Source organism: Balaenoptera physalus, assembly GCF_965194825.1.
Source record: "Balaenoptera physalus genome assembly, chromosome: 12".
Lineage (NCBI taxonomy): Eukaryota > Metazoa > Chordata > Mammalia > Artiodactyla > Balaenopteridae > Balaenoptera > Balaenoptera physalus.
Window position 1 is genome coordinate 5,320,852 of NC_138897.1, and position 18,884 is coordinate 5,339,735.

The 18,884-nt window shown below is 37.8% G+C and overlaps 1 protein-coding gene and 1 long non-coding RNA gene across 5 annotated transcripts in view; one reads left to right on the top strand and one right to left on the bottom strand.

Annotated features, from left to right (window-relative positions):
• The window catches only part of LOC309639131, a 253,725-nt gene extending 236,390 nt beyond the window's left edge, over positions 1-17,335 (bottom strand). Inside the window, exon 1 of the long non-coding RNA XR_014251493.1 lies at positions 12,528-17,335. This is a non-coding gene — a long non-coding RNA (uncharacterized lncRNA). The remainder of the gene's footprint in view (positions 1-12,527) is intronic.
• The window catches only part of LOC309639110 (uncharacterized protein), a 191,791-nt gene that overhangs the window by 46,123 nt on the left and 126,784 nt on the right, over positions 1-18,884 (top strand). The gene's annotated exons all lie outside the window — the stretch shown is intronic.

Here is an 18,884-nt window from a genome sequence, read left to right on the forward strand (position 1 = left end):
CAGAAGAAAATGAGATACAGAAAAATCATATAACTTGCTCGTGAACACATAACTGGACACTTTGGAGCTGTGATTTAAATGTAGTAAATCTGTCTTTAGAGCCAGTGTATCTGTCCACCATGATATTCTGCATCTCACAAACTGAGACTAATGCCACTTCTTATATACTAATTCAAAAATCAAATGCCTAAATACCCAGAGCATTGGATATTTGTTATTTTCTAATCATTCCAAAAAATATTCTTTGAGACTTGAATTGTTTCTAATTTAAGTGTTGTGTTATCAGGGTTCTCCAGAGAAACAGAACCAAAAGATTTTTTTCTTTATCATTTTTTATCTTTGGTTCTTAGTTTTTATTTATCTGTTTGTGTGCTATTTACCCTGCTTGAGCCGGGCTCTGAGCTACTTTTGATTTGTGCTTGACATTTTTCATTATATTTGAAGTTTCTCTGCCATTATCTTTTCAATATAAATATTTTTTCTGCCCATTCTCTCTCTCTTTTCATTCTGGAACCTAAATTTATATACATATTAGACCTTTTGATAGCATCCCACCACCGTGGCTTCTCTGTTCTTCATTGTGCTTTTTATTTTTTTTCCTCTTTGGGTCTTAGTTTGGGTATTTTTCCTGATTTAGTTGCAAGTTCACCGACTCTTGCCTCAGCTGGGTCAAGTCTGCTGATGGAGCTGTCAAAGGCGTGCTTCATCCCTCGCATTTGCCTTCCACTTTTCTTCTGCCTACTCCTCCGCTGAAATCCAGCATCTGTTCCTGAGTGAAGTCCATCTATTCCACTAGATTTCAACCTCTGGACCATTTCTGCATCTGGGTCTGTTCACTGTTTTGTTTTGACAGTGAGTTGTTTTTTCTGCTTTTTGTTATGTCTCATCAGTTTTGGTTGAATATTGAATATCATATGAAGCACCTCAGAGACTGAGACAAATGGTATTTACGCCTAGAAATGAGCGTGCGTCCTATTAGAATTGAAGTGGTCAGGATCTGGGCTGGATTTGGGGTTCACAGTTATGCTCGGTTATGTTCAGTGCATCAGAATCTTCAAAGCCCTCTCCCAGGTCATGGCTTTTGTGCTGTGTCTAAGGAGGCGGCTGTGGCACCTGAGGGTTTGTCTAAGTGTTTCTCTTCTACCCGCAGCCTTTAGCATTTTCTCAGTGTCTGCACTAAGGAGGGGTTTCTTTTCTCCATGTTCTTATCCATCTCCCATCCGTAGCCTTCTAGGCTGGTGGTGGGGTGTCAGGGAGTCTGCTGTTGTCCTGACGGCGCTGCAGCTCAGGGGCATAGCCAGGCTCTGTGCGTGTGTGTGTGTGTGTGTGTGTGTGTGTGTGTGTGTGTGTGTGTGTGTGTGTGTGTGTGTGTGTGTGTGTGGCTTTCTCCCCCTTCCTGCCTCTCCTTGCTGCGGTGGCCACACAGTAATGCCTCTGCTGGGTCTCTCTCAGGGCCAGAGTTTCCTCCCCCTGCCCCGTGGCTGCTGACCTCCTCCTGCACTAAAGTAGAACCCCAGGCACCAGGATGTTTCTGGCCCTCCCACAGGGTAGCGGGTTTGTTTTTCCCTTATCCTGAACACAGGATAGTTGCCTGCTGCCCCCCCAGGTGGAGAGCAGCCCGTTCTTCCTCCAGCCAGACCCTGTGATGTCTGGGAAAGAGGCTTTGCTCCCCCTCGCACCCCCAGTTAAGGCTTCTTGAAAGAAGAGGAGGTCAGGACATTGTCAGGGCTCTGTGCCCTCTGCCTCTCCCCTCCTCAGCTGCGGCCGGTCTCCTCTGGGAGCTGGGAGTGGAGCATCTGTTGGGCCTCCATCAGCACCTCCAGGTCTCTGCTCCGGAGGAGGAAAGGGGTCCGCAGGGAAGAGCAACCTTGTGCCTTTCCCGGGTGGCGCCATCCCCTCCTCTGCTCCTACACAGATATAGGAGGCCCTGTCCAGTGGCCACTCTGTCCACAACGACCCCCTTGTGCATCCCCGTGGTCCAAGGGTAAGCGGGAGTTCCCCCTCATGTCTGGGGTTTCCATGGTTTCTCTGCTGTGACTTTATCCTTCACTCAGCCTGTACCAATTCATTCAAATTTAGGAGCATCCTTGCATACGTGTGTGGTTCCCTCCTCTTCCTCGCAAGCACAGATGCATACATGATCCAGTTCACGGGTCCTCTCTCTCTTCACTGGGGTCCATCTTCTCTTGAATTTCAGACGACTTGGTCACTTTCCCTCAGCTTTCTGATAGGATCAAGAAAAATGATTTCTTACTGTTAGGGTAAGAAGGGCGCTCTCTCTGTCTTTGTACATCCTCGGCAGAAGCAGAATCTCAAGGCTATGTATTTTTAAGAGCCAACCATCAGATGAATAATGTTGAATGCTGTCATTTTCCGAGCTTTTCCAAGTCCATGAATCATAGGAATTGAGTTGACATACTGTAGGATGCGAATTTTGTGTTCTATATAGATTAGAATAAATGAAAAAATTAAGGTAAATGTAAGAGTGACACAGACAAAATCCATCTTCTTGAAACTAAAGTGTACTTTCACTTTTTTAAAAAAATTAGATTTATCCAGATGACCCAAGCTTTTAACTGAATTTATTGGTTATCTAGTGGCTCTCCATTGCATTTTTCTTTCATAGACTCACCTGAGCTATAACTGAACCATGTAGCAATAAGTAACCCAAGGCAGAGCTTAAAATATTTACTCATAAAAATTGTGTTTCACAGTGGAAATAAATTTAGATCTATTTAGCTGAGGATGTTAGATCATTTATTATATTAAAATTTGTGTCTTGTGATTTTTGACCTTTTAAATAACTTTGTCTGTTTCATATGTCCATTTCTTCTGTTCTATAACCATCTAAAACATAAAACATGCATTTTGCACTTCATTAAACTATACTTTAGGATTAGTGAGGTTCAGAATTAAGGTGACATTATTATGAATAAAATGACTGAAGCATAATTATGGCATAATTGCCAACTATTAAACATAAACATAACCATTATTTCTAATTTTTATTGGAGTCACTATTAATAATAGTTTACATTTTAAGTGACTGTTCTCTCCAGATTACAATGCAATTTTATTGGAAAAATAATGATGACAATTTTAATCTTGTGGTAAATACACATTCTAAATATAATCTGGGGGATAAGAGAAAGTTTACATGAACTATGGTGTTTTCTGGCATTAATGAGGGCTTGCGGAGAGAGTACAAAACACACATATAATGTCTCCGCCCGATGACTAGTTCCTTATTCCCTCTGCTTCCTTATAAAATTAGCTAGTGGGCCCATTAGAGGGAAAAGTGGCTGTTCCCACCTAAAACTTCTAATTTAATTCTAATCAAGTCAAAGCCATTCTCTGAACTTGACATTAGTAATGCCCGATTAGTAAGGTCTAGAGTGGAAAACAGAAAGAAAAAAAGTCGGCAATTGCAAGTCACTCAAAGTAAAATCATTTATCAAGTTTTGCTAATTTACACTAAAACTCTTAAATTGAAAAAAAAGTGAGTCAGTGGGTCACAGTTCCCAGATGTCACACAGTTTCTGAAGTAATGTATTTTACTTAATAGAATATAAATGTTTTGCTGCCAAGGACAATGATTTGTACAAAGTTGGAAGTCAACGCAAGTTCATTTAATGAATGCATTAATAAAATGATACCCTGGATTTTCCATGCAAAACATACAAGCATAATATTTTGTCATATTTTTTAAGTTATTCATTCATCATTCATAGATACTAACTCTCTATTGTGTGACAGACATGGTGCTGGTGCTGAAAAACCCTAATTAAATCTATGTGTTTAATGCATATTTGGATAAAACTGTGTTTCTGAATTACAGCCTCAGCCCAAGCATCTGAGCCAACATCACCATCATGAGTAAAATTTTAGTCTCTTATTTCCTAGTTTCGGTTGCTGTCTGATGAGGAGTGATATTGGACAATGTGAAATCCTGGCTAAATAGCACACTAATGGTTGATTTCCCTGAAATGTTGCACATAATGTTTCAGGGATCTCAGAGAATAGAAGGTGTAATGCAGGATTACAAATGTAATAATAAATATACAATGGAATATTACTCAGCTGTAAAAAAGAATGAAATAATGCCATTTGCAGCAACATGGATGGACCCTAGAGATCATCATACTAAGTGAAGTAAGTCAGACAGGGATGACAAATATCATATGATATCACTCATATGTGGAATCTAAAAAAAAAAAGATACAAATGAACTTATTTACAAAACAGAAACAGACTCACAGACTTTGAAAACAAACTTATGGTTACCAAAGGGGAAATGTAGGGGGGAGGGATAAATTAGGAGTTTGGGATTAAATATACACACTACTGTGTATAAAATAGATAATCAACAAGGACCTACTGTATAGCACAGGAAACTCTACTCAATATTCTGTAATAACCTATATGGGCAAGAATCTGGAAAAGAATGGATATATGTATAACTGAATCACTTTGCTGTGCACCAGAAACTAACACAACATTGTAAACCAACTATTCTCCAATATAAAATTAAAAATTTAAATTAAAAAAATAAAATTGCTATACATTCATTAAACATAAAGAAATGTAATAACCCTCAATTTTCAATTTGGGATGTTAGCTGTCAGCAAATAATCTAAAAAATTATTTAAACTGTGACAAACTGCTATTAAATATTTTCTACTAGACACAAAGTATATTTAGGATTTTTTGATAAGTTTTTCAAAATCTTATCTAGCTTTGGATGATTTCTTTTCAAATTGTATAGTCATATATAACTTGAATTAAAAACAAAAAAATTGAAATAAAGTAAAAATTAAAGCAGTCTAGGGGTTAGAGTACTATACTTGGAAATGCATTTTTTGCTGTAAAATTTATTGCAAAATACTGCTATGGTATAGTGAAATCCTTCCCAATGACATGAGTTGTCAGTTGCCATATAATCTACTAAAGTAGAGCCTTTTGCTGGGGGAATAGGGGGAAAAAAAGAAGCAGTTTTTATTTCATCCTACTAACCAAGGCTGTGATAAGCTGATAAAAAAAAAGGGAAATTAAATTTCTCAGAAATAATTCTAGTAATAGATGGGTCAGAATGGGATGGAAATGGGGAAAAAAGACAATACTACTCTACTTTAAAAATAGGAAGCAGACAGAAATCCAGCATGAACTACTGTCAATCAAAAGGTACTCACTTCCCAGCCTTGCTGTACATTTCTATTTGCAGAAAGCTCAAATATCTCTGAACTGGATGCTCTAAATAAAAGGTGTGATTTCTAAAGGAAATGTCCTAGCTGTCCTATTTCTTATGGAAAGGGACAAAATTCTGCAACTTCCATGTTGACTTTCCCACTAGGTAGGAAATAAATCCCCTATTGTTATAATATTTTAAAAATTACATTTCTTTGTAAAGAAATATTCATCTCTCATTAGCTAGTTTTTTTAAAGCCAAAAGAGCATTTTTGATAAAAGAATAACTGTGAGTGTGTCCACCTGTGGATGTGTCCCAGTTGTTTTCCCTTAAATACCCTGCCGAAGATTTTCTACCTCATACAACGTGCATTCAAGTTATCTCGTAGACACAACTTATTTTAAAAGGGGGTTCCCACTTGGAATCCATAATTGTTTGCCTGTAAAATGAAAAGTGTACTTTACTAAAAATTTACCTAATTAGTTATTTCAAAAGTCAAAGGATTAATTATACGAAGATTAAATGAGTCCTACAAATATCCCACTGTGAACACAGGAGTGTGCTAAGTGTCCTGTTCTGTGTGGTTCTTCAGTCTAATTAGAATAGACAAGATGACAACAGATTACATATATTTTATATAAAAAATTAACAAAATATAGTTTCATACCTAGTAATACTTTTCTGACAAACTGCTGTCCTGCCAACGTTTAGTGTTGTTGAATTTACTTAAATTCAAATTGCTCCTCAAAACTCAGCACATTTATCTTTTTTTCCAGCATTATTGAGATATAATTGACAAATAAAAATTGTATATATTTAAGGTGTACAACATGATGACTTGAAGTATGTATGCAAAGTGAGATCATTACCACAGTAAAGTTAATTAAGATACCCATCACTGAACAGAATTACCTTTTCCCTTCCTTCCTTCCTTCCTTCCTCCCTTCCTTCCCTCCCTCCCTCCTTCCATCCATCCCTTTTTTCTTTCTTTCTTTTCATGGTGAGAACACTTAAGATCTATCCTTTTAAGCAAATTTGAAGTATATAATCCAGTTTTGTTAACTATGGTCACCATGCTCTATATAAGATCTCAGGAATTAATTTATCTTGCATAAATGCAGCTTTGTACCCTTTGAGCAACATATCCCCATTTTCCCCAACATCCCCACCCCTGGCAAACCACCTTCAACTCTCTGCTTCTATGAATTTGACAATTTTAGATCCATATGTAAGTGAGATCGTGCATCATTTGTCTTTCTGTGTCTGGCTTATTTCACTAGGCATCTTGCCCTCCAGGTCCATCCCTGTGGTTACAAATGGCAGGATTTTCTCCTTTTTTTTTTAAGGCTGAGTAATATTCCATTATTCACTCCAGTATATATATATTGTGTGTCACATTTTCTTTATGCAGTCACCTATCGATGAACATTTAGATTGCTTCCATAGCTTGGCTATTGTGACTGATGCTCCAATGAACATGAATGTGCAGATATCTCTTCAAGACCTTGATTGCATTTCCTTCGGATTTATACCCAAAAGTGGGACTGCTGGATTGTATGGTAGTCCTATTTTTAATTATTTGAGGGACCTCCATCCTGTTCTCCACAGTGGCTGCACCAATTTACATTCCTACCAACAGTGCACAAGGGTTCCCTTTTCTCCACATCCTCACTTGTTTTCTTTTGTCTTTTTGATGATATCCATTCTAACAGGTGTGAGATGATATCTCATACGGTTTTGATTTGTGTTTTCCAGATGATTTGTGATGTTGAGCATGTCTTCACATACTTGTTGGCCATTTGTACGTCTTCTTTGGTGAAACGTCTATTCATTTTTCTTTAATCAAAGTCCTAGAATATTTGTTTACACTTCAAAAATGGCTCCAATAATTTAAGCATGGTACCTCTCAGAGGATGTTAGCACTGGCAATCAATGGTGAGAAACCCAGAAATATCTTTATGACTAAATAACTCTTTGTTTAAGCTTTTGTCTATCCACAATTAGATTTATAGCAATTAATTTCCACATTCTCTAATCATAAGGATGTCCTTATTCAAACATTCAAACCAATACAACTTATATGTAGAAAATACATATTTCGGTACCTTTCCTCCAAAGTTATATATAGACATTGGTTAGAAAACACATTTTAAAAACTCATACATCTTAAACACTAACAAGTGAAAATTATACTCATTATATCTTACCTATAGAACATAACATTTTAGGATCTTATGTTAGATTCTTCAGGCCTTAGGAAAACAAAATTAAAATGCTCTAGCTTTTATTTTCTTTCCTAGTTCTGGCTACTTTTACTGTCTGAACAAAATCCCTTGATGTTTCAGGAATGTCACTTTCAGATGTAACTCTAATATATAGTTGGGACCATTGCCCCCGTATCTTCAAGAATTCCATTAACACACACACACACTCCAGAAACCAAAAGTATTAACCAGAGTCACAATATTTTATTTACATATTGGAAAGAAAATTACAGGTGATCCATTTTGTAACCCATACCTTTATTTCTTAAAAATCTTTTCTTTTTCTCAATCCTCTTCTTCACAGAGCAGTCTCATACATAACAAATCCTGAAAGCTTTGCTAGACACCCAGCCAGGATCGTGTAAAGTTCTGATAAAATGGAATGAAATCTTAGGCTGCCCTAGAATTGTTGTAAAGGCTCAGGGTCACCACACAACATGGTTTTAAAACTCAGGACCCTCACCTGGGCTGGACAGAAATGAGTCTCTGGATACATCTCTTGCTTCAAATAGGTTAGAGCTTTCACAGAATAAAATTGTGCCAAGAAGTCACTTTGCTGTCTAGACACACACCTCAATAGTCACAGATAGAGTGGATCAGGTAGGAATCGAAACATAACCCAAGCTTGTTTTTTTTCCTAAATCGCCTCTCCATCTGGGCTCCTCTTTTTGCCTAAGGATTCTGTAAAATGGTGACTTCTCCCAGTGCAGACTGAAACATCTTCCAGGCTTCTCTCCACTAAGATGTAGACAACTCCGAGGGTTATCAGGTTGCGATGACTACTTCCATTTTCAAAGGGACTAAAGCTTCTATAGCCAGTAAAGTTTCTAGTGATGTATATTTAAATAAAACGTAGTAATAGAGATGTATTTTGGAATCACCAGAGCCTTCCTGTTCTCACCAAAATAAAAATAAAAGAAATGGAACAATAATTTATATCACACCTGTTTTCTTTGGACAATTTTATGGTAATAACAAAGACAAAATATTACCATTATTGTTATTTTTCCTACATTAATGATGCTATAACAGGCTAAGAAAGATGATATAATTGGCCTGTATTATCCACCTAGTGAGTGGTGGAGCACAGAATATAAACCTTAAAGGTTTGACTGCAATATGCTCTCCTAAAACTAGATTATGTTGTGTGCTCATCCATGTGAGTGGATAGTGAATTTTATATGAGGTTTTGCTTCAGTTGTCTTGTGATCATTTGATCAAATGTTCCAAACTTTCCTCATTCAGTGGACCATATGTTTCTTCTCAAAGCTAACCTAATACTTGGAGTTCACTGGGTTTAGGGTTGTCAGATCAAATAGAGGAGACCCAGTTAAATCTGAATTTCGGATACACATATGAATAATTTTTTAGTAGAGCTTTGACCCCAACATTGCATGGACTATATCTGCAATATTTAGACATAGTCCTAAAAATTTTTATCTGAAATTTGAACTCAGTAAGTATCACATGGTTGACTAAATTCGGCCACCCTAACTGGGGCACACCTAATTATGGAACCATCAGTCGTAAATCCACCATTTCTTATCCTTGCATTTATCCTCGTGTTGGGTATGTGACATTGGTTGCAAAATGTTATAATGCAATAGGGCAACTCTTATGGGTACATTGGGAAATGATATCTTTCTATCATTGTGTTTCCTAAATTGAAGTACGGATTCTATCTTTCACTTTTTCAATCTGAAGAAAAAAACAAGTGACTGGTGAACAGTATAGCAAAATATCAGTTTCTATATAAACATTATGAACAGTCATGCACATGTTTTCTTTCATTTCAAATTGTCCCCTTGCTATGGAGCTAAATTCAGTGACTTTTTCTATATAGCCTGTGGTGAATTGGTATGTTTGCCATCCATTACTTTTGACAGTTTTAACACACTTGATTGACTGTTTAAGGAAAAGGACATTTGATCATATATATTTTTCATAAAGCTTGTAATGTTTTTCTCCTTACTGAAGTTGAGGGCAAATGGACATGTGAGGGGTGATTTTCAACAGCAAGCTAACATCCCCAGGGGTCTGACGCATGTAGAAAATCTGTAGAGATCAAAACTCAAGAATATGTCCTTAACCTTTCTTTTGGTAAGAATAGTTTTACTTACCTACCCAGAAATAATAGATATAGCCAAGAAATTGACACCTTGCTATACGTTTGTCACCCTGTAGCTTACAATGCATTTTTACCTGTGTTTCATTTAATTCATATTAGCCTAGTGAATTAGATAATGATCACTCCATATACAGCTGAATTAATTTTACTCGTTAAACAAGAAGAAACCCTCTTGGGTTTGCTCAAATTCTGTGGTGGTATTCATTTGGAAAAGGCAACCATTGCTGAGCAAATAAGATGTCTTTTATGAAAAAAAGCATCCTGTAGTTTAAACCTGTCAGCATGAGAACTTTCTGACATGCAAAGCACATATTTGGTTTGACCCGCTGCTGGTACATTAGAATGAACATGAATGACACACTGTTTCTTATTCTTACATATACCCTTGTGTTGGATTATATGAGACTGGTTGCAAACTGTTAGAGAGAAATAGGGCAACATTATGTAAAGATTGCATTTTTTTCAAGACTTCCTTTTCTTAGAGCAGTTTTGGGTTCCCAACAAAATTGAGAGGAAGGTGCAGGGATTTTCCATATATCACCTACCACAACACGTGCAAAGCCTCTACCATTATTAACATCGCTCACCAGTGTGGTACATTTGTTACAATTGATTTATTACAATTGAACCTAATCAACCAAAGTCCATAGTTCACTGTAGGGTTCACTCTTGGTGTTGTGACTTCTCCGGGTTTGGACAAAAGTGTGATGACATGTAAATATCCTTACAGCATCATACAGAGCATTTTTGCCACCCTAAAAATCTTCTGTCCTTTGTTGATTCACCCCTCCCTGACACCCCAGTCCCTTGCAACCACTGATCTTTTTACTGTCTCCATAGTTTTGCCTTTCCAAGAATGTCATGGAGTTGGAATGGTACACTATGTATCAATTTCAAAGATACGTAGCCATTTCAAATTGCCTTTTTCACTTAGGAATATACATTTAGAGATTTCTCCATGTCTTTTCATGGCTTAATAGCTCATCTCTTTTTAGTACTGAATAATATTCCATTGGCTGGATGTCCTACAGTTTATTTATCCATTCACCTTCTGGAGGACATCTTGGTTGCTTCCACATTTTAGCAATTATGCATAAAGCTGCTGTAAACATCTATGTACCAGTATTTTATGTGAACACAAGCCTTCAAATACTTTAGGCAAACATAAAGGAACATGGTTGCTAGATCATATGGCAAGATTATGGTTAATTTTGTAAGAAACCACCAAACTGTCTTCCAAAGTGGCTGCACCATTTTGTCTTCCAACCAGCAAAAAATGAGAGTTCCTGTTGTTCAACATCCTTACCAGCATTTAGTGTTCTCAATTTCGGACATTCTAATAGGTATATAGTGGTATCTCACTATTGATTTAATTTGCATTTTCCTGATTGCATATGATGTGGAGCATCTTTTCATGTGCTATTTACCATCTGTATATCTTCCTTGGTAAGGTGTCTGTTAAGGTCTTTGGCTCATTTTTAATCAGGTTGTTTGTTTTGTTTTTGTTTTTTGATGAGTTTTAAGAATTCTTTTTATATTTTGAATAACAGTCCTTTATCAGATGTGTCGGTTGCAGATATTTTCTTCCAGTCAGTTTCTTGTCTTCTCATTTTCTTGACATAGTCTTTCCTGGCTCGTAGATGGCCAGCTGTCTTCCCTGTGTAACCTCATGTGGCAGAAAGGACAAGGGAGCTCTCTGGCGTTGCTTCTATAAGAACACTAATCCCATTCATGAAGGCTGTGTCCTCTTGACCTAATCACTTCCCAAAGGCCCCACCTCCTAAGGTCCCATCACATTGGCTGTTAGGATTTATTTTTTTAAATTTTTATTGGAGTACAGTTGATTGACGATGTTGTGTTAGTTTCAGGTATACAACAAAGTGAATCAGCTATACATATACATATATCCACCCTTTTTTTAGATTCTTTTCCCATATAGGCCATTACAGAGTATTGAGAAGAGTTCTCTGTGCTGTACAGTAGGTCCTTATTAGTTATCTGGTTTATATATAGTAGTGTGTATATGCAAATCCCAATCTCCCAATTTGTCCCTCTCCCCCCGCTTATCCCCTGGTATCCTAAATTTGTTTTCTACATCTGTGGCTCTACTTCTGTTTTGTAAATAAGTTCATCTGTACATTTTTTTAAGATGTTAGGGTTTGACATAAACTGTAAAATGCCATAGGTGTGGCCATTCTTCTTTAAGAGGTTTATGCAACCCAACCTGTCATCCTCCAATCAAACCATCAATGTTCTAACCGTTCACCTAGTGTCTGCCCATGGCAGTCATGAATTCCTCTCATTTTATCATGCACAGTGCAATTGTGTATCTCTGTAACAGTAGCCTGAGAGGAGTTAGAATATTCTGCCCACTCAGGAAAACATTCAGTACTAGTCATTACTGTGGGATGAACCTGCGACTTATGGCCAGATTAACCAGGAAGTCCTCCCACCCAGAGGAAAGACAGCAACAGCCAGAGCATCATGTGGGCAGCAGTCTTTAAATTTCCTTTGTGGTTTCAAACTGTAACTATCTCCCCAGTTTCTCCTGACTAATAGTCAATATACTGAAGGACCATTTGTTGCCAGGTCAGCCATCCACTCTGGTCAACATGTTTCCTACTGATTCCCGTGGATATCCCACGAATTCCATTAATCAGTTTACAATGCCTTCATCCTTTCTCTTCCAGAAAGCCATGTCTTTTTCACCATCCTAGCCAGTGTTAATTATACTAAGAGAACTTGCTATTTGAATGAATTCTATAGTGATATTTTGGTAAAGCTGTCTTTCCTGCTACATTACTTTGAGGACACCTGATTCTGTTTTTTTGTATCAGGGCTGCATGAACTTGAGATATAGCTGCAAATGTTCTTAGAGATCATCTCGCTGAGTCAAAAGAATACATTTCAAATCTTTAAGAATCACATCACATTAAGTACATCATATCACATGTACTTCGTTTTAAAAAGGAAATGGTATAAAATTCTTGGTCTTGCTGCAAGTCTAAAAAGTAAAGAACATTTGCAACCATTATCAACATTATCATAAATAATATATTGTCCTTAACAAAATGGGTGAAATGATGGCTGTTGAGGTGTCATCCTGTAGCCAAATCAACGTCCCGTTTTGTGTGTGCTGACTCCTGAAAGGAACATTTGTGAGTCCTTCCCTCAGAGCGGGGACTCTTTGTCAAAGATGATACAGCACAGTATGAGGTGCTGAGAATGTTAGAAGAGGATAAAAATGTAATTTTCAACCCATCATTTGTCCAGTGCCTCTCTGGGATGTAATTTGTGTTTCTCCCTCTTCTGCTTGAATAGTTACTCATGCTCGCTTGCCCAAAGGAGAGTTGGAGTGAACTTCGGGGTCTTTCAGGGTGTGGCCCACCCAATCTGAGTTAGCCTTCTCTTGAAATTACTGTGTGAGTGAGGAAAAAGTGCCTGAAAACGAGGTGTCATAAAGATCATTTTCTTTCATTGTCTTGCCTCTGTTCTCTGTCAATTTCTGCGATTGACAGATGGTAGTAGATCTGTTATAAACACTGTGCTTTAGTTAAATGTGATCTGGGGTATTCAGTGACTCTTGTGTGAAATCATTGTTTGATATTTGTGACCCCTGCCGCTCCACCCCTCCCAAGCTCATAAAAGCCAAGAGGAGAAAATAATAGAAACTACCTACTTTCCCCCTTTATTTTGTGAAGTTGTTTTCAAGTGGGACATCAGATAGGTTTTGGGAAAACAAGGAACTCTAAAGATCTCTTTTCTGTTATCTGCATGCCCATATCACCATTTGAAATTAACAGGAACAGAATGATAAATATGATACTCAAAGAATACATGAAGGGGGAAGGCAGCCAGTTATCTTTATGGACAGAAAATAGCGTTATTATTTGTTTTCTTGGTTTCTAAAAGTGTAGTCTAGCTACAAGAAGCAGTCTGCTACAATAGAAAGGTATGGATGATACTTGCATGCAATGCAAATCAGGTGGGGAGCACATTGTCATCTCCCCTGGGTTTTTCCAAACTAAGAATCCACCTACCCCCAAGATTCTATTATCTGTGAGAAAAACCCTTGTATCCTTGTAGCCGTGAGCCACTGCTCTAGACGATTAAGGGTTAATGCCTCAAGGATGTTTATTTGAAAACATTGAAGCCCTCTGTGAAGAACATATGATTTGTATTAGGGGTTCCAAGTTGTGATGTTGCTGGTGGGGACGGGAGTCAGGGAGCTCGTGTCGGCATCCCCTGGGAATCAGCGTCCGACCTTGACTACAGACTTTTTGAATCAGAATACCTAGAGGTCAGCCTGGGCATGTTTATCTTCAGAAAAATCCAAAGCGCATACTTCTCTTCAAAATAATCTGTTAAAGTTGAGAAAAACCATGAAATGTAGCTGGAAGTTCATGTGTTAGAAATATGGTGAACATCTACTTCAACTCATGGTGAACTAGGAAAACTAAGAAAAATGTTTTGCTAAGGGCAACTATAAATCTAGATGAGATATATTTACCTCCCCAAAGTTTCTATAAACTAATAAGATAGGGAGGAACGGCAGGGTAAGAAATGCTGAGAAGATGAGCGCCCACAGAGGTCAAATGAGACTTCAAAGCCATTTTGCTTGAGGCCATTTGCCTGTGAGTAGAGGTTTGGGACCGCTCAGCTGGCGGAAGGTGGGGAGTGAAAGCCCAGGGCCCACCCAAGAGGGAAAACTGATAAACACCCCTCCCACTCTTCACCTGACATCCCTAAACTAGACACTTCAGGGCAAACTGGAGTTAAATTATCCCGCCTTACAGGTGTTTTTGTTTGTTTGTTTGCATTGTTTTGTGTGCCTTGAAAAGTGTTGGAAAACCTCAAATCTTTTAAAAAAATGTTTATTTAAGTATAGTTGATTTACAATGTTGTGTTTAATTTCTGCTGTACAGCAAAGTGACTCAGTTATACATATATATATTCTTTTTCATATTCTTTCCATTATGGTTTATCACAAGATATTGAATACAGTTCCCTGTGTTATAAGAAAACCTCAAATCTTGAACATGGCTTAGAACTGTCCTGAAATAATATCCCTAGGTAACCAATAACAGCAAACTCGAATCCTGTCTGTAGCAAAATACTTTTTGCTGTGAGCCTCACGTTACTTCTACAAATATTTCTTCATGATTTGGTCTGACAGAGTCAAAAATAACTGGGCACATAAGCAATCTGGAATCACTGAATAAAACACAGCAACAAATAAAGAAAACAGACTCACAAAGAGAGTGTTAAAAGAAATCAAAAGCAAGCTTGAATACATATAAAGTGAAAATTACAAAAAGAGTCAATACAGATTCAAGAAATTTCAAATAAACCTTTAAGAAATAATGCAAGACTCTAACTGAAAACTCGCTATAAGAGTTTAAAAACTGATTAGACATGTCTGAAAAGAGAAATAGTGAAACATAAGCTAAGTCAAAAGAAATTTCCCAGAGAGAAAACAATAATGAAAAATCATAGAAGATAGAGTGAGGGTCATAGAGATGAAAGGAGATTTAATATTACTTTCATGAAAGTCTGAGGATGAATAAAAAGAGAGGATGGGGAAAACTTACTCTGAAGCCAATACAGAAGGACCTACTTCAGCTTGATTTGATAGTAGCTCTGGGTTGAAAAATAAAAATAAAAAAAGGAAGTGGCAAATGGGCAGGTAACTCTAAATTAATTTAACTGTATAAAATAATACTCTATGGTATTTAACAAATATTGAATTAAAATATACTTCACCAGTTGGGGGCTTCTGGTGGTGCAGTGGTTACGAATCCGCCTGCCAATGCTGGGGACACGGGTTTGAGCCCTGGCCAGGGAAGATCCCACGTGCCACAGAGCAGCTAAGCCTGTGGGCCACAACTACTGAGCCTGCGCTCTAGAGCCCGCGAGCCGCAACTACTGAAGCCTGTGCACCTAGAGCCCGTGCTCCTCAACAGGAGAAGCCGCCACAATGAGAAGCCCACACAACGCAAGGAAGAGTAGCCCCCGCTCGCCACAACTAGAGAAAGCCCGCGCGAAGCAATGAAGACCCAATGCAGCAAAAAAAATAAATAAAATTTAAAAAAAATAATTAAAAAAAATACTTCACCAGCTGTGTATAAGTCAGGAAGGGGTAAATGGGATTAGTGTTCTCAATTTCTTGTGTTGTCCTGGGTGAATAGACAGGTATTGATTAATATTAAATTTTGATATATTAATAAGCTGGCTAGGGACTTCCCTGGTGGTGCAGTGGTTAAGAATCTGCCTGCCAATACAGGGGACACGGGTTTGAGCCCCGGTCCGGGAAGATCCCACATGCCGTGGAAAAACTAAGCCCTTGTGCCACAACTACTGAGCCTGCACTCTAGAGCCCGCGAGCCACAACTACTGAGCCCATTCACCTAGAGCCCATGCCCCGCAACAAGAGAAGCCACCGCAATGAGAAGCCCGCGTACCGCAACGAAGGGTAGCCCCCTCTCGCTGCAACTAGAGAAAGCCCACGTGCAGCAACAAAGACCCAAGGCAGCCAAAAATAAATTAATTAATTAATTTAAAAATACTTTAAAAAAAAGCTGGCTGTAATCTATTAACAGAAGCAAGAATGTTTAACTTCTGAATAAGAGAGAAAATAAGTATAATAATTTTTTGATATCTAAAAGAAGGCAAGGGAAGACAGAGAAAAGGTATACAGAACAAGTAGTATAGTCAGACTTAAAAAATATAACTATGAATTATTTATAAGAGATCTATCTAAAACATAAGACTACAAAGAGGCTAAAAGTCAAACAAAACAAGATATTACCAACAAAATACTAAGCAAGAAAGTTAGTGTAGATATGTTACTATCTGATAAAATAGGCTTTGAGGCAAAAAGAATAACTGGACACCAAATCTTGTCACTACATAATGATAAAAGATCCAACTTCACCAGGAATATAAAACAATTTGAATATTGTATTCTTCTAATCATACAGTCTCAAAATATATAAAGCAAAAATTGATAAAACTACAAGGAAAAACAAACCACTTCAAAATCAAAGTTGGAGATATTAACACACCTTCTTAAGACTGATAAAACCAGTGAAGAAACACATTCAAAGATAATACAGATGTTTTAAACAATAAAATTTGCAAATTTGGCCAACTGAACATAAGTAGAAAACTATCACAAATGCAGAATGTGCATATTTTTCTAATACACATGAAATATTTATGAGTACTGATTCTATATGAAGTCCTGAATGGCAGCTTGTCATTGGATGCGCTTTGTAATAAGCCTTCATCCCAGGTGACAGAGAAAGAACAAGTCTTTGGCTTTTTAAGGTTTTGTAATGGTGATATCAGAAATGAATAGTTTAATATCAAAACATTTGTTGGGGAAGTTGGATGTGATTATAACCTCATTCCACTTAATAGATCAAGTATATTCTTCAGCAGGTGTGAACTGTACGTCAAACACACTTACTTACAGTATTGCTAGGGATCTTCTGATTGCTCTGCCAATATGACGGAATACACACATATACATGTGCATATGCATATACACATATACGTATATGTGTACATACATGTACACATATAGGCACACACATATATTTCCTTATAAATATCATATATTATGTTACCATACTATATCAGATAACTGCTAAGAGCAGAATTTTTTACTATTGTTTTAAACAAAGTTTTAATAATCATAACATTTTATCAGTCACTCTCTCTGGTTACTAATCATCTCTTACTTCTCTGTCTGCCACCCCAGTTCAGAATCCACTCTAAGGAATGAATTTGCCTGTTGAAACAACTCTTTGTGAATATACTCTCAACACTTTTTATATTTAAATAGTGGCTACTGATGATGATCTCCTTTGACACTTCTGATGGCGGTTCTCATCTGAAACTTTGATAGTGTCTGGCCCCTGCACAAATCCCGTGGAGAAGTTGGTCAGAGCCTGCCAAAGAGGTTAGGGTGTGAATCACGTTGACAGATGGTTGGAAGAGCATTTCCAATTACAGACAGCCAGGGGCTAATGAACAGAGAAGGCCCAAAGGGAAGGCTACTGGAGCACCGCATCTTATCCGGAAATTGCTGCTTCTAATAACGGTGTGAACGCACCTAGGAATATGAACAACACAGAAAGACAGTGATGCAAACGAGAGCCTTTTTTTCTCTTGGAGCATACTTTTTTAGTCACCGTTGGAATTTGAAAGTGACATTTCCTCTAGGAAATTTCTAAAGGGTTTGAAGTATTTTCTTCCTGCTAGTTTTTCCCTTTGTAAGAAATGCTGGTAGTAGTTCGTTTTGAGTTCAGTCAGTCTAGGCCAGTACTCTTCCTTCGTTCTTTTGTTCCTTCATTCTTTCCTTCCTTCATTTCTTCCTTCCTTCTTTCCTCCCTCCTTCCTCCCTCCCTCTCTCCCTTCCTTCCTTCTTTCCTTCCTTCCTTCCTTTCTTCCTTCCCTCCCTTCCTTCCTTCCTCCCTCCCTCCCTAACTCCCTCTCCCCCTCCCTCACTCTCTCTTTCTTTTTCATCTTATCTTATTGTGTCAAGCCTAACCATTATAAACTTTATAGCCGGTTGATTTATTGTTACAATTTCATCCAAATGTTCTTATATTCAAGGGTAACCCTTTCAGTCTATTCATGGAAACTCCATAGGTAGAGAAGAAGAAAGACTAGGAGTGACTAATCTTTGAGGTTACTGTTTGAAACATCCAGGGGATTTTCAAAGACTAGGCACGGAAATGTCATTCTGTTGCCTCCAAGGCAATATTCTTAGTAAGCTCCGACCAAACAAGCAGATTTTCTCTGAGTCAGTAATACTGTCATTTTGCAAAACTAAACCTTTTAAGAAACTTACAGATTGAGGATTTACAATGAGGTGGCTCAGGAGAGGACACAAAGTAAGGAAAGAGTGGAGGACTCTGCCTCAGAACATCAGAATTTGAAATCTAGCGCTTAGACTTTTTGTGTTTGGGACAATCACTAACCTCCATGCACCTCAGTTCTTAAATCTGTAAAATGGGAGCAATAACCTCCATGAGAATAAATCTAAGATAATATGTGTAGAGACCCTGTAGAAATGATCAGTGGAAATTTTTACAAGCATGTACTGGGTGATAAATCCCTCTTTCCTGTTAGTCAATCTTTCTTCCATGCTCACCGTTCTCACTGTTCTTTGTACAGGCATCTATTATTGCTTTTGTTCTTAGACAAAAACAGGGACAATGGTATCTATCTCAAGGGGTCACCGTGATGATTAAATAGAAAAAGGAAAACTCTCTCCCCGGTTCCGCCTGGCACAAAG